The sequence below is a fragment of the Tachypleus tridentatus genome, chromosome 2 (assembly GCF_004210375.1).
Source record: "Tachypleus tridentatus isolate NWPU-2018 chromosome 2, ASM421037v1, whole genome shotgun sequence".
NCBI lineage: Eukaryota > Metazoa > Arthropoda > Merostomata > Xiphosura > Limulidae > Tachypleus > Tachypleus tridentatus.
Window position 1 is genome coordinate 11,091,224 of NC_134826.1, and position 12,713 is coordinate 11,103,936.

Sequence of the window (12,713 nt, forward strand, 5' to 3'; positions counted from 1 at the left end):
ATAACATCCATGTTTCCAGCTAAGAATTTACTATCCACGTGTTTATTTCAGACTTAGAGTTTACTATCCATGTGTTTGTTGATAACTTTCTGTTTTAACCATGTTTGTTGATAACTTTCTATTTTAATCATGTCAGTGAACGACAAACCCCTGAAGACTTTTCAAGACCTGGAGAGAAACGAATCTTACTCTAGCGTGAATTATTAATATTTTACTCAGACGTTTGTTTTATATACTACAGATATTACAGTTTTTACAGTTATTACATATATTACAGTTTTTACAGTTATTACAGACATTACAGTTATTACAGTTTTTACAGTTATTGCAGATATTACAGTTATTACAGATATCACAGTTTTTACAGATATTACAGTTTTTACAGATATCACAGTTTTTACAGTTATTACAGTTTTTACAGATATTACAGATATTACAGTTTTTACAGATATTACAGTTATTACAGATATTACAGATATCACAGTTATTACAGATATTACAGTTATTACAGATATTACAGTTTTTACAGATGTTACAGTTTTTACAGTTATTACAGATATTGTTAAAGAATGAAATTTAGTCAAATTAATTATACAGTACAAATTTGTTAATCTCTAATTTTCATCTTAAAATTTAAGAAGGTTCTAAACAGTGAACAAAAGAAGGTTTTAAATAATGAACAAAAGAAGGTTCCAAACAGTGAACAAAAGAAGGTTTCAAACAGTGGACAAAAGAAGGTTTCAAACAGTGAACAAAAGATGGTTTTAAATAGTGAACAAAAGAAGGTTTCAAATAGTGAACACAAGAAGGTTTCAAACAGTGGACAAAAGAAGGTTTCAAACAGTGAACAAAAGATGGTTTTAAATAGTGAACACAAGAAGGTTCCAAACAGTGAACACAAGAAGGTTTTAAATAGTGAACAAAAGAAGGTGTTAAATAGTGAACAAAAGAAGGTTTCAAATAGTGAACACAAGAAGGTTCCAAACAGTGAACACAAGAAGGTTTTAAATAGTGAACAAAAGAAGGTGTTAAATAGTGAACAAAAGAAGGTTTTAAATAGTGAACAAAAGAAGGTTCCAAACAGTGAACAAAAGAAGGTTTTAAACAGTGAACAAAAGAAGGTTTTAAACAGTGAACAAAAGAAGGTTTTGAATAGTGAACAAAAGAAGGTTCCAAACAGTGAACAAAAGAAGGTTTTAAATAGTGAACAAAACAAGGTTTTAAATAGTGAACACAAGAAGGTTTCAAATAATGAACACAAGAAGGTTTTAAATAGTGAACAAAAGAAGGTTTCAAATAGTGAACAAAAGAAGGTTTTAAATAGTGAACACAAGAAGGTTTTAAATAGTGAACAAAAGAAGGTTCCAAACAGTGAACAAAAGAAGGTTTTAAATAGTGAACACAAGAAGGTTTTAAATAGTGAACAAAAGAAGGTTCCAAACAGTGAACAAAAGAAGGTTTTAAATAGTGAACACAAGAAGGTTCCAAACAGTGAACACAAGAAGGTTTCAAACAGTGAACACAAGAAGGTTTTAAATAGTGAACAAAAGAAGGTTTTAAATAGTGAACAAAAGAAAGTTTTAAATAGTGAACAAAAGAAGGTTTTAAATAGTGAACAAAAGAAGGTTTTAAATAGTGAACAAAAGAAGGTTTTAAATAGTGAACACAAGAAGGTTTCAAACAGTGAACACAAGAAGGTTTTAAACAGTGAACAAAGAAGGTTTTAAACAGTGAAGGTTTTAAAAAGAAGGTTTTAAATAGTGAACACAAGAAGGTTTTAAATAGTGAACACAAGAAGGTTTCAAATAGTGAACACAAGAAGGTTTTAAATAGTGAACACAAGAAGGTTTCAAACAGTGAACACAAGAAGGTTTCAAACAGTGAACACAAGAAGGTTTTAAACAGTGAACAAAAGAAGGTTTTAAATAGTGAACAAAAGAAGGTTTTAAATAGTGAACAAAAGAAGGTTTTAAATAGTGAACAAAAGAAGGTTTCAAACAGTGAACACAAGAAGGTTTTAAATAGTGAACAAAAGAAGGTTTTAAATAGTGAACACAAGAAGGTTTTAAATAGTGAACAGTGAACAAACAAGAAGGTTTCAAACAGTGAACACAAGAAGATTTTAAACAGTGAACAAAAGAAGGTTTTAAATAGTGAACAAAAGAAGGTTTTAAATAGTGAACAAAAGAAGGTTCCAAACAGTGAACAAAAGAAGGTTTTAAACAGTGAACACAAGAAGGTTTTAAATAGTGAACAAAAGAAGGTTTTATATAGTGAACACAAGAAGGTTTTAAATAGTGAACACAAAAAGGTTTCAAATAGTGAACACAAGAAGGTTTTAAATAGTGAACACAAGAAGGTTTCAAACAGTGAACACAAGAAGGTTTTAAACAGTGAACAAAAGAAGGTTTTAAATAGTGAACAAAAGAAGGTTTTAAATAGTGAACAAAAGAAGGTTTTAAATAGTGAACAAAAGAAGGTTTCAAACAGTGAACACAAGAAGGTTTTAAATAGTGAACAAAAGAAGGTTTTAAATAGTGAACACAAGAAGGTTTTAAATAGTGAACACAAGAAGGTTTCAAACAGTGAACACAAGAAGGTTTTAAACAGTGAACAAAAGAAGGTTTTAAATAGTGAACAAAAGAAGGTTTTAAATAGTGAACAAAAGAAGGTTCCAAACAGTGAACAAAAGAAGGTTTTAAACAGTGAACAAAAGAAGGTTTTAAATAGTGAACAAAAGAAGGTTTCAAACAGTGAACAAAAGAAGGTTTTAAACAGTGAACAAAAGAAGGTTTTAAACAGTGAACAAAAGAAGGTTTTAAACAGTGAACAAAAGAAGGTTTCAAATAGTGAACACAAGAAGGTTTCAAACAGTGAACACAAGAAGGTTTTAAACAGTGAACAAAAGAAGGTTTTAAATAGTGAACAAAAGAAGGTTTTAAATAGTGAACAAAAGAAGGTTCCAAACAGTGAACAAAAGAAGGTTTCAAACAGTGAACAAAAGAAGGTTTTAAACAGTGAACAAAAGAAGGTTTTAAATAGTGAACAAAAGAAGGTTTTAAATAGTGAACAAAAGAAGGTTTGAACAAAAGAAGGTTTCAAAATAGTGAACACAAGAAGGTTTCAAACAGTGAACACAAGAAGGTTTTAAACAGTGAACAAAAGAAGGTTTTAAATAGTGAACAAAAGAAGGTTTTAAATAGTGAACAAAAGAAGGTTCCAAACAGTGAACAAAAGAAGGTTCGAAACAGTGAACACAAGAAGGTTTCAAATAGTGAACAAAATTTCGTATGAATCTTTTAAATTATTGAATATATATATTGTCCAATCTGAAACCCTGAGTTAAATTTTAATATAAAATTAGGGTAAAATTTATTAGCAGCAGTTTCCGTCAGTTTTTGTTACTATTTCAATTAATTCAATAAATTTAAACACCTTAATGATAAAAAAGATTTAAGATCGGTGGTCACTAGATATAAACTCATCATGTTCAAAGAGAGTAAAAAAGATCATTTAAAGGGACACACGTTTCTCTTTCAAACATTGTTTGATTTTCATAACTTCGTGTTCGTCTTTCAAATCCTCATTTGAGTTTGTTTTAATGTTTCATGGTTAGTTTCCCAAACTCGGTATTTATCTCCTTTTAAATATATAGATTTCAGAGAACCTGTCCACACTGTACTAGATGGTGCCATCTCTTAGAATATATTAACACATGTGACACTCCAAAACTAATAAAATAAATAGATGTCCTAGTAATACAACGGAAATTTCACGAACTTAACGACGTTATATTTTGGAGTTCGATTCCCTACAGTGGACAGATCAGAGATCCCGTTTTGGCTTTGCACAAAACAAACAACCTAATACAGAACTAAGTATTTGGATTAAGTCTTTGTAAAATCTAGTGTCAGTCCACAGTCTAATAAATTAGAATATATATATATACTGTACGGTCTCCACAGTGGCACAGCGGTATATTTGCGGATTTATAACGCTAGAAACCAGGTTTCGATACCCGTGGTGGGCAGTTCGCACTTAGCCCACTGTCTTGCTTTGCGCTTAACATCAAACAAATACGAAAATAATCTTTGCGCTAGCTTTGTAAGACATGACGTGTCATTACACGTTTGTAAAACCCTAACCTTACTAATAGGTGTATAACAAAGTGGTAACGTATAAAGATAAAATATTCTGGCCTGTATAGTTTTATATTGAAAAGTTTACAACACTGAAATCACTATTATATCAGATGTTTTGTGACACCATCTTTAACACCTGAAGTTTATGTCACAGAACATCAAAATATATGAAGATTTTTTAAAGATAATTCCCTGTTTTAACATTTAATAATGTATCAACAACTTATCGTGTGATTTTAACGTTCTATTCTTTCAAACTGTAAATATAGATTTTCTACGCACGTGTCGTTTTAATAATTTATAGTTTCGACTGTTTGTCATTTTCACATATAAAGAAAATCTTTTTTCTTTCTTCTACAGAACCTGAAACACCAGTTTATGACAACAAATGTATGGGTAAACCAGGTAAAGATATATTTCTAGATTTGTTACTTTCTATACATCAGTTAAAAATAAGAGTTTTGTTGATGATACAAACTTAGTGGCACGTGCGTTAAAATATATAAAAAAAAAACAGTTTTATATCACAACCATAGTGTTAGTTCACGATGTATGTGAATAATACAGTTTTATATCACAACAATAGTGTTAGTTCACGATGTGTGTGAATAATACAGTTTTATATCACAACAATAGTGTTAGTACACGATGTGTGTGATTAATACAGTTTTATATCACAACAATAGTATTAGTCCACGATGTGTGTGAATAATACAGATTTATATCACAATAAGGTTAGTTCAAGATGTGTGTCAATAATACAGTTTTATATCACAACAATAGTGTTAGTCCACGATGTTTATGAATAATATAGTTTCATATCACAACAATAGTGTTAGTACACGATGTATGTGAATAATACAGTTTTATATCACAACAATAGTGTTAGTACACGATGTGTGTGAATAATACAGTTTTATATCACAACAATAGTGTTAGTACACGATGTGTGTGAATAATACAGATTTATATCACAATAAGGTTAGTTCAAGATGTGTGTCAATAATACAGTTTTATATCACAACAATAGTGTTAGTCCACGATGTTTGTGAATAATACAGTTTTATATCACAACAATAGTGTTAGTACACGATGTGGGTGAAGAAACAGTTTTATATCACAACAATAGTGTTAGTACATGAGGTGTGTGAATAATACAGTTTTATATCACAACAGTAGTGTTAGTACACGATGTGTGTGAATAATACAGTTTTATATCACAACAATAGTGTTAGTACACGATGTGTGTGAATAATACAATTTTATATCACAACAATAGTGTTGGTACACGATGTGTGTGAATAATACAGTTTTATATCACAACAATAGTGTTAGTACACGATGTGTGTGATTGATACAGTTTTATATCACAACAATGGTATTAGTCCACGATGTGTGTGAATAATACAGATTTATATCACAATAAGGTTAGTTCAAGATGTGTGTCAATAATACAGTTTTATATCACAACAATAGTGTTAGTCCACGATGTTTATGAATAATATAGTTTCATATCACAACAATAGTGTTAGTACACGATGTATGTGAATAATACAGTATTATATCACAACAATAGTGTTAGTACACGATGTGTGTGAATAATACAGTTTTATATCACAACAATAGTGTTAGTACGATGTGTGTGAATAATACAGTTTTATATCACAACAATAGTGTTAGTACACGATGTGTGTGAATAATACAGATTTATATCACAATAAGGTTAGTTCAAGATGTGTGTCAATAATACAGTTTTATATCACAACAATAGTGTTAGTACACGATGTGTGTGAAGAAACAGTTTTATATCACAACAATAGTGTTAGTATATGATGTGTGTGAATAATACAGTTTTATATCACAACAATAGTGTTAGTACACGATGTGTGTGAATAATACAGTTTTATATCACAACAATAGTGTTAGTACACGATGTGTGTGAATAATACAGTTTTATATCACAACAATAGTGTTAGTACACGATGTGTGTGAATAATACAGTTTTATATCACAACAATAGTGTTAGTCCACGATGTTTGTGAATAATACAGTTTTATATCACAACAATAGAGTTTATACACGATGTGTGTGAATAATACAGTTTTATATCACAACAATAGTGTTAGTACACGATGTGTGTGAATAATACAGTTTTATATCACAACAATAGTGTTAGTTCACGATGTGTGTGAATAATACACTTTTATATCACAACAATAGTGTTAGTACACGATGTGTGTGAATAATACAGTATTATATCACAACAATATTGTTAGTCCACGATGTTTATGAATAATATAGTTTCATATCACAACAATAGTGTTAGTACACGATGTATGTGAATAATACAGTTTTATATCACAACAATAGTGTTAGTACACGATGTGTGTGAATAATACAGTTTTATATCACAACAATAGTGTTAGTACACGATGTGTGTGAATAATACAGATTTATATCACAATAAGGTTAGTTCAAGATGTGTGTCAATAATACAGTTTTATATCACAACAATAGTGTTAGTCCACGATGTTTGTGAATAATACAGTTTTATATCACAACAATAGTGTTAGTACACGATGTGTGTGAAGAAACAGTTTTATATCACAACAATAGTGTTAGTACATGATGTGTGTGAATAATACAGTTTTATATCACAACAGTAGTGTTAGTACACGAAGTGTGTGAATAATACAGTTTTATATCACAACAATAGTGTTAGTACACGATGTGTGTGAATAATACAATTTTATATCACAACAATAGTGTTAGTACACGATGTGTGTGAATAATACAGTTTTATATCACAACAATAGTGTTAGTACACGATGTGTGTGAATGATACAGTTTTATATCACAACAATAGTATTAGTCCACGATGTGTGTGAATAATACAGATTTATATCACAATAAGGTTAGTTCAAGATGTGTGTCAATAATACAGTTTTATATCACAACAATAGTGTTAGTCCACGATGTTTATGAATAATATAGTTTTATATCACAACAATAGTGTTAGTACACGATGTGTGTGAATAATACAGTTTTATATCACAACAATAGTGTTAGTACACGATGTGTGTGAATAATACAGTTTTATATCACAACAATAGTGTTAGTACACGATGTGTGTGAATAATACAGATTTTATATCACAATAAGGTTAGTTCAAGATGTCAATAATACAGTTTTATATCACAACAATAGTGTTAGTCCACGATGTTTGTGAATAATACAGTTTTATATCACAACAATAGTGTTAGTACACGATGTGTGTGATTAATACAGTTTTATATCACAACAATAGTATTAGTCCACGATGTGTGTGAATAATACAGATTTATATCACAATAAGGTTAGTTCAAGATGTGTGTCAATAATACAGTTTTATATCACAACAATAGTGTTAGTCCACGATGTTTATGAATAATATAGTTTCATATCACAACAATAGTGTTAGTACACGATGTATGTGAATAATACAGTTTTATATCACAACAATAGTGTTAGTACACGATGTGTGTGAATAATACAGTTTTATATCACAACAATAGTGTTAGTACACGATGTGTGTGAATAATACAGATTTATATCACAATAAGGTTAGTTCAAGATGTGTGTCAATAATACAGTTTTATATCACAACAATAGTGTTAGTCCACGATGTTTGTGAATAATACAGTTTTATATCACAACAATAGTGTTAGTACACGATGTGTGTGAAGAAACAGTTTTATATCACAACAATAGTGTTAGTACATGATGTGTGTGAATAATACAGTTTTATATCACAACAGTAGTGTTAGTACACGAAGTGTGTGAATAATACAGTTTTATATCACAACAATAGTGTTAGTACACGATGTGTGTGAATAATACAATTTTATATCACAACAATAGTGTTAGTACACGATGTGTGTGAATAATACAGTTTTATATCACAACAATAGTGTTAGTACACGATGTGTGTGATTGATACAGTTTTATATCACAACAATGGTATTAGTCCACGATGTGTGAATAATACAGATTTATATCACAACAAGGTTAGTTCAAGATGTGTGTCAATAATACAGTTTTATATCACAACAATAGTGTTAGTCCACGATGTTTATGAATAATATAGTTTCATATCACAACAATAGTGTTAGTACACGATGTATGTGAATAATACAGTATTATATCACAACAATAGTGTTAGTACACGATGTGTGTGAATAATACAGTTTTATATCACAACAATAGTGTTAGTACACGATGTGTGTGAATAATACAGTTTTATATCACAACAATAGTGTTAGTTCACGATGTGTGTGAATAATACAGTTTTATATCAACAATAAGGTTAGTTCAAGATGTTTGTGAATAATACAGTTTTATATCACAACAATAGTGTTAGTACACGATGTGTGTGAAGAAACAGTTTTATATCACAACAATAGTGTTAGTATATGATGTGTGTGAATAATACAGTTTTATATCACAACAATAGTGTTAGTACACGAAGTGTGTGAATAATACAGTTTTATATCACAACAATAGTGTTAGTACACGATGTGTGAATAATACAGTTTTATATCACAACAATAGTGTTAGTACACGATGTGTGTGAATAATACAGTTTTATATCACAACAATAGTGTTAGTCCACGATGTTTGTGAATAATACAGTTTTATATCACAACAATAGAGTTTATACACGATGTGTGTGAATAATACAGTTTATATCACAACAATAGTGTTACTTCACGATGTGTCTGAATAATACAGTTTTATATCACAACAATAGTGTTAGTTCACGATGTGTGTGAATAATACAGTATTATATCACAACAATAGTGTTAGTACACGATGTGTGTGAATAATACAGTTTTATATCACAACAATAGTGTTAGTACACGATGTTTTATATCACAACAATGTGTGATGTTGATTGATACAGTTTTATATCACAACAATAGTATTAGTCCACGATGTGTGTGAATAATACAGATTTATATCACAATAAGGTTAGTTCAAGATGTGTGTCAATAATACAGTTTTATATCACAACAATAGTGTTAGTCCACGATGTTTATGAATAATATAGTTTCATATCACAACAATAGTGTTAGTACACGATGTATGTGAATAATACAGTTTTATATCACAACAATAGTGTTAGTACACGATGTGTGTGAATAATACAGTTTTATATCACAACAATAGTGTTAGTACACGATGTGTGTGAATAATACAGATTTATATCACAATAAGGTTAGTTCAAGATGTGTGTCAATAATACAGTTTTATATCACAACAATAGTGTTAGTCCACGATGTTTGTGAATAATACAGTTTTATATCACAACAATAGTGTTAGTACACGATGTGTGTGAAGAAACAGTTTTATATCACAACAATAGTGTTAGTACACGATGTGTGTGAATAATACAGTTTTATATCACAACAGTAGTGTTAGTACACGAAGTGTGTGAATAATACAGTTTTATATCACAACAATAGTGTTAGTACACGATGTGTGTGAATAATACAATTTTATATCACAACAATAGTGTTGGTACACGATGTGTGTGAATAATACAGTTTTATATCACAACAATAGTGTTAGTACACGATGTGTGTGATTGATACAGTTTTATATCACAACAATGGTATTAGTCCACGATGTGTGTGAATAATACAGATTTATATCACAATAAGGTTAGTTCAAGATGTGTGTCAATAATACAGTTTTATATCACAACAATAGTGTTAGTCCACGATGTTTATGAATAATATAGTTTCATATCACAACAATAGTGTTAGTACACGATGTATGTGAATAATACAGTTTTATATCACAACAATAGTGTTAGTACACGATGTGTGTGAATAATACAGTTTTATATCACAACAATAGTGTTAGTACACGATGTGTGTGAATAATACAGATTTATATCACAACAATAAGGTTAGTTCAAGATGTGTGTGAATAATACAGTTTTATATCACAACAATAGTGTTAGTCCACGATGTGTGTGAATAATACAGTTTTATATCACAACAATAGTGTTAGTACACGATGTGTGTGAAGAAACAGTTTTATATCACAACAATAGTGTTAGTACACGATGTGTGTGAATAATACAGTTTTATATCACAACAATAGTGTTAGTACACGATGTGTGTGAATAATACAGTTTTATATCACAACAATAGTGTTAGTACACGATGTGTGTGAATAATACAGTTTTATATCACAACAATAGTGTTAGTACACGATGTGTGTGAATAATACAGTTTTATATCACAACAATAGTGTTAGTCCACGATGTGTGTGAATAATACAGTTTTATATCACAACAATAGTGTTAGTACACGATGTGTGTGAATAATACAGTTTATATCACAACAATAGTGTTAGTTCACGATGTGTTTGAATAATACAGTTTTATATCACAACAATAGTGTTAGTCCACGATGTGTGAATAATACAGTATTATATCACAACAATAGTGTTAGTACACGATGTGTGTGATTGATACAGTTTTATATCACAACAATAGTGTTAGTCCACGATGTGTGTGAATAATACAGATTTATATCACACAATAGTGTTAGTTCAAGATGTGTGTGAATAATACAGTTTTATATCACAACAATAGTGTTAGTCCACGATGTTTGTGAATAATACAGTTTTATATCACAACAATAGTGTTAGTACACGATGTGTGTGAATAATACAGTTTTATATCACAACAATAGTGTTAGTACACGATGTGTGTGAATAATACAGATTTATATCACAATAAGGTTAGTTCAAGATGTGTGTGAATAATACAGTTTTATATCACAACAATAGTGTTAGTCCACGATGTGTGTGAATAATACAGTTTTATATCACAACAATAGTGTTAGTACACGATGTGTGTGAAGAAACAGTTTTATATCACAACAATAGTGTTAGTATACGATGTGTGTGAATAATACAGTTTTATATCACAACAGTAGTGTTAGTACACGAAGTGTGTGAATAATACAGTTTTATATCACAACAATAGTGTTAGTACACGATGTGTGTGAATAATACAGTTTTATATCACAACAATAGTGTTAGTACACGATGTGTGTGAATAATACAGTTTTATATCACAACAATAGTGTTAGTCCACGATGTTTGTGAATAATACAGTTTTATATCACAACAATAGAGTTTATACACGATGTGTGTGAATAATACAGTTTATATCACAACAATAGTGTTAGTTCACGATGTGTGTGAATAATACAGTTTTATATCACAACAATAGTGTTAGTTCACGATGTGTGTGAATAATACAGTTTTATATCACAACAATAGTGTTAGTACACGATGTGTGTGAATAATACAGTTTTATATCACAACAATAGTGTTAGTACACGATGTGTGTGAATAATACAGTTTTATATCACAACAATAGTGTTAGTACACGATGTGTGTGATTGATACAGTTTTATATCACAACAATAGTATTAGTCCACGATGTGTGTGAATAATACAGATTTATATCACAATAAGGTTAGTTCAAGATGTGTGTCAATAATACAGTTTTATATCACAACAATAGTGTTAGTCCACGATGTTTATGAATAATATAGTTTTATATCACAACAATAGTGTTAGTACACGATGTATGTGAATAATACAGTTTTATATCACAACAATAGTGTTAGTACACGATGTGTGTGAATAATACAGTTTTATATCACAACAATAGTGTTAGTACACGATGTGTGTGAATAATACAGATTTATATCACAATAAGGTTAGTTCAAGATGTGTGTCAATAATACAGTTTTATATCACAACAATAGTGTTAGTCCACGATGTTTGTGAATAATACAGTTTTATATCACAACAATAGTGTTAGTACACGATGTGTGTGAATAAACAGTTTTATATCACAACAATAGTGTTAGTACACGATGTGTGTGAATAATACAGTTTTATATCACAACAATAGTGTTAGTACACGATGTGTGTGAATAATACAGTTTTATATCACAACAATAGTGTTAGTACACGATGTGTGTGAATAATACAGTTTTATATCACAACAATAGTGTTAGTACACGATGTGTGTGAATAATACAGTTTTATATCACAACAATAGTGTTAGTACACGATGTGTGTGAATAATACAGTTTTATATCACAACAATAGTGTTAGTACACGATGTGTGTGAATAATACAGATTTATATCACAATAAGGTTAGTTCAAGATGTGTGTTAATAATACAGTTTTATATCACAACAATAGTGTTAGTCCACGATGTTTGTGAATAATACAGTTTTATATCACAACAATAGTGTTAGTACACGATGTGTGTGAAGAAACAGTTTTATATCACAACAATAGTGTTAGTACACGATGTGTGTGAATAATACAGTTTTATATCACAACAATAGTGTTAGTACACGAAGTGTGTGAATAATACAGTTTTATATCACAACAATAGTGTTAGTACACGATGTGTGTGAATAATACAGTTTTATATCACAACAATAGTGTTAGTACACGATGTGTGTGAATAATACAGTTTTATATCA

General features: G+C 29.8%; 1 pseudogene across 1 annotated transcript in view; it reads left to right on the plus strand.

The window, feature by feature from the left end:
- Nucleotides 1-12,713, plus strand: part of LOC143238114 (acetylcholine receptor subunit alpha-like) — a 55,328-nt pseudogene that overhangs the window by 12,999 nt on the left and 29,616 nt on the right. Inside the window, exon 2 of the transcript XR_013020418.1 lies at nucleotides 4,503-4,547. The product of XR_013020418.1 is annotated as an acetylcholine receptor subunit alpha-like (transcript). The remainder of the gene's footprint in view (nucleotides 1-4,502; nucleotides 4,548-12,713) is intronic.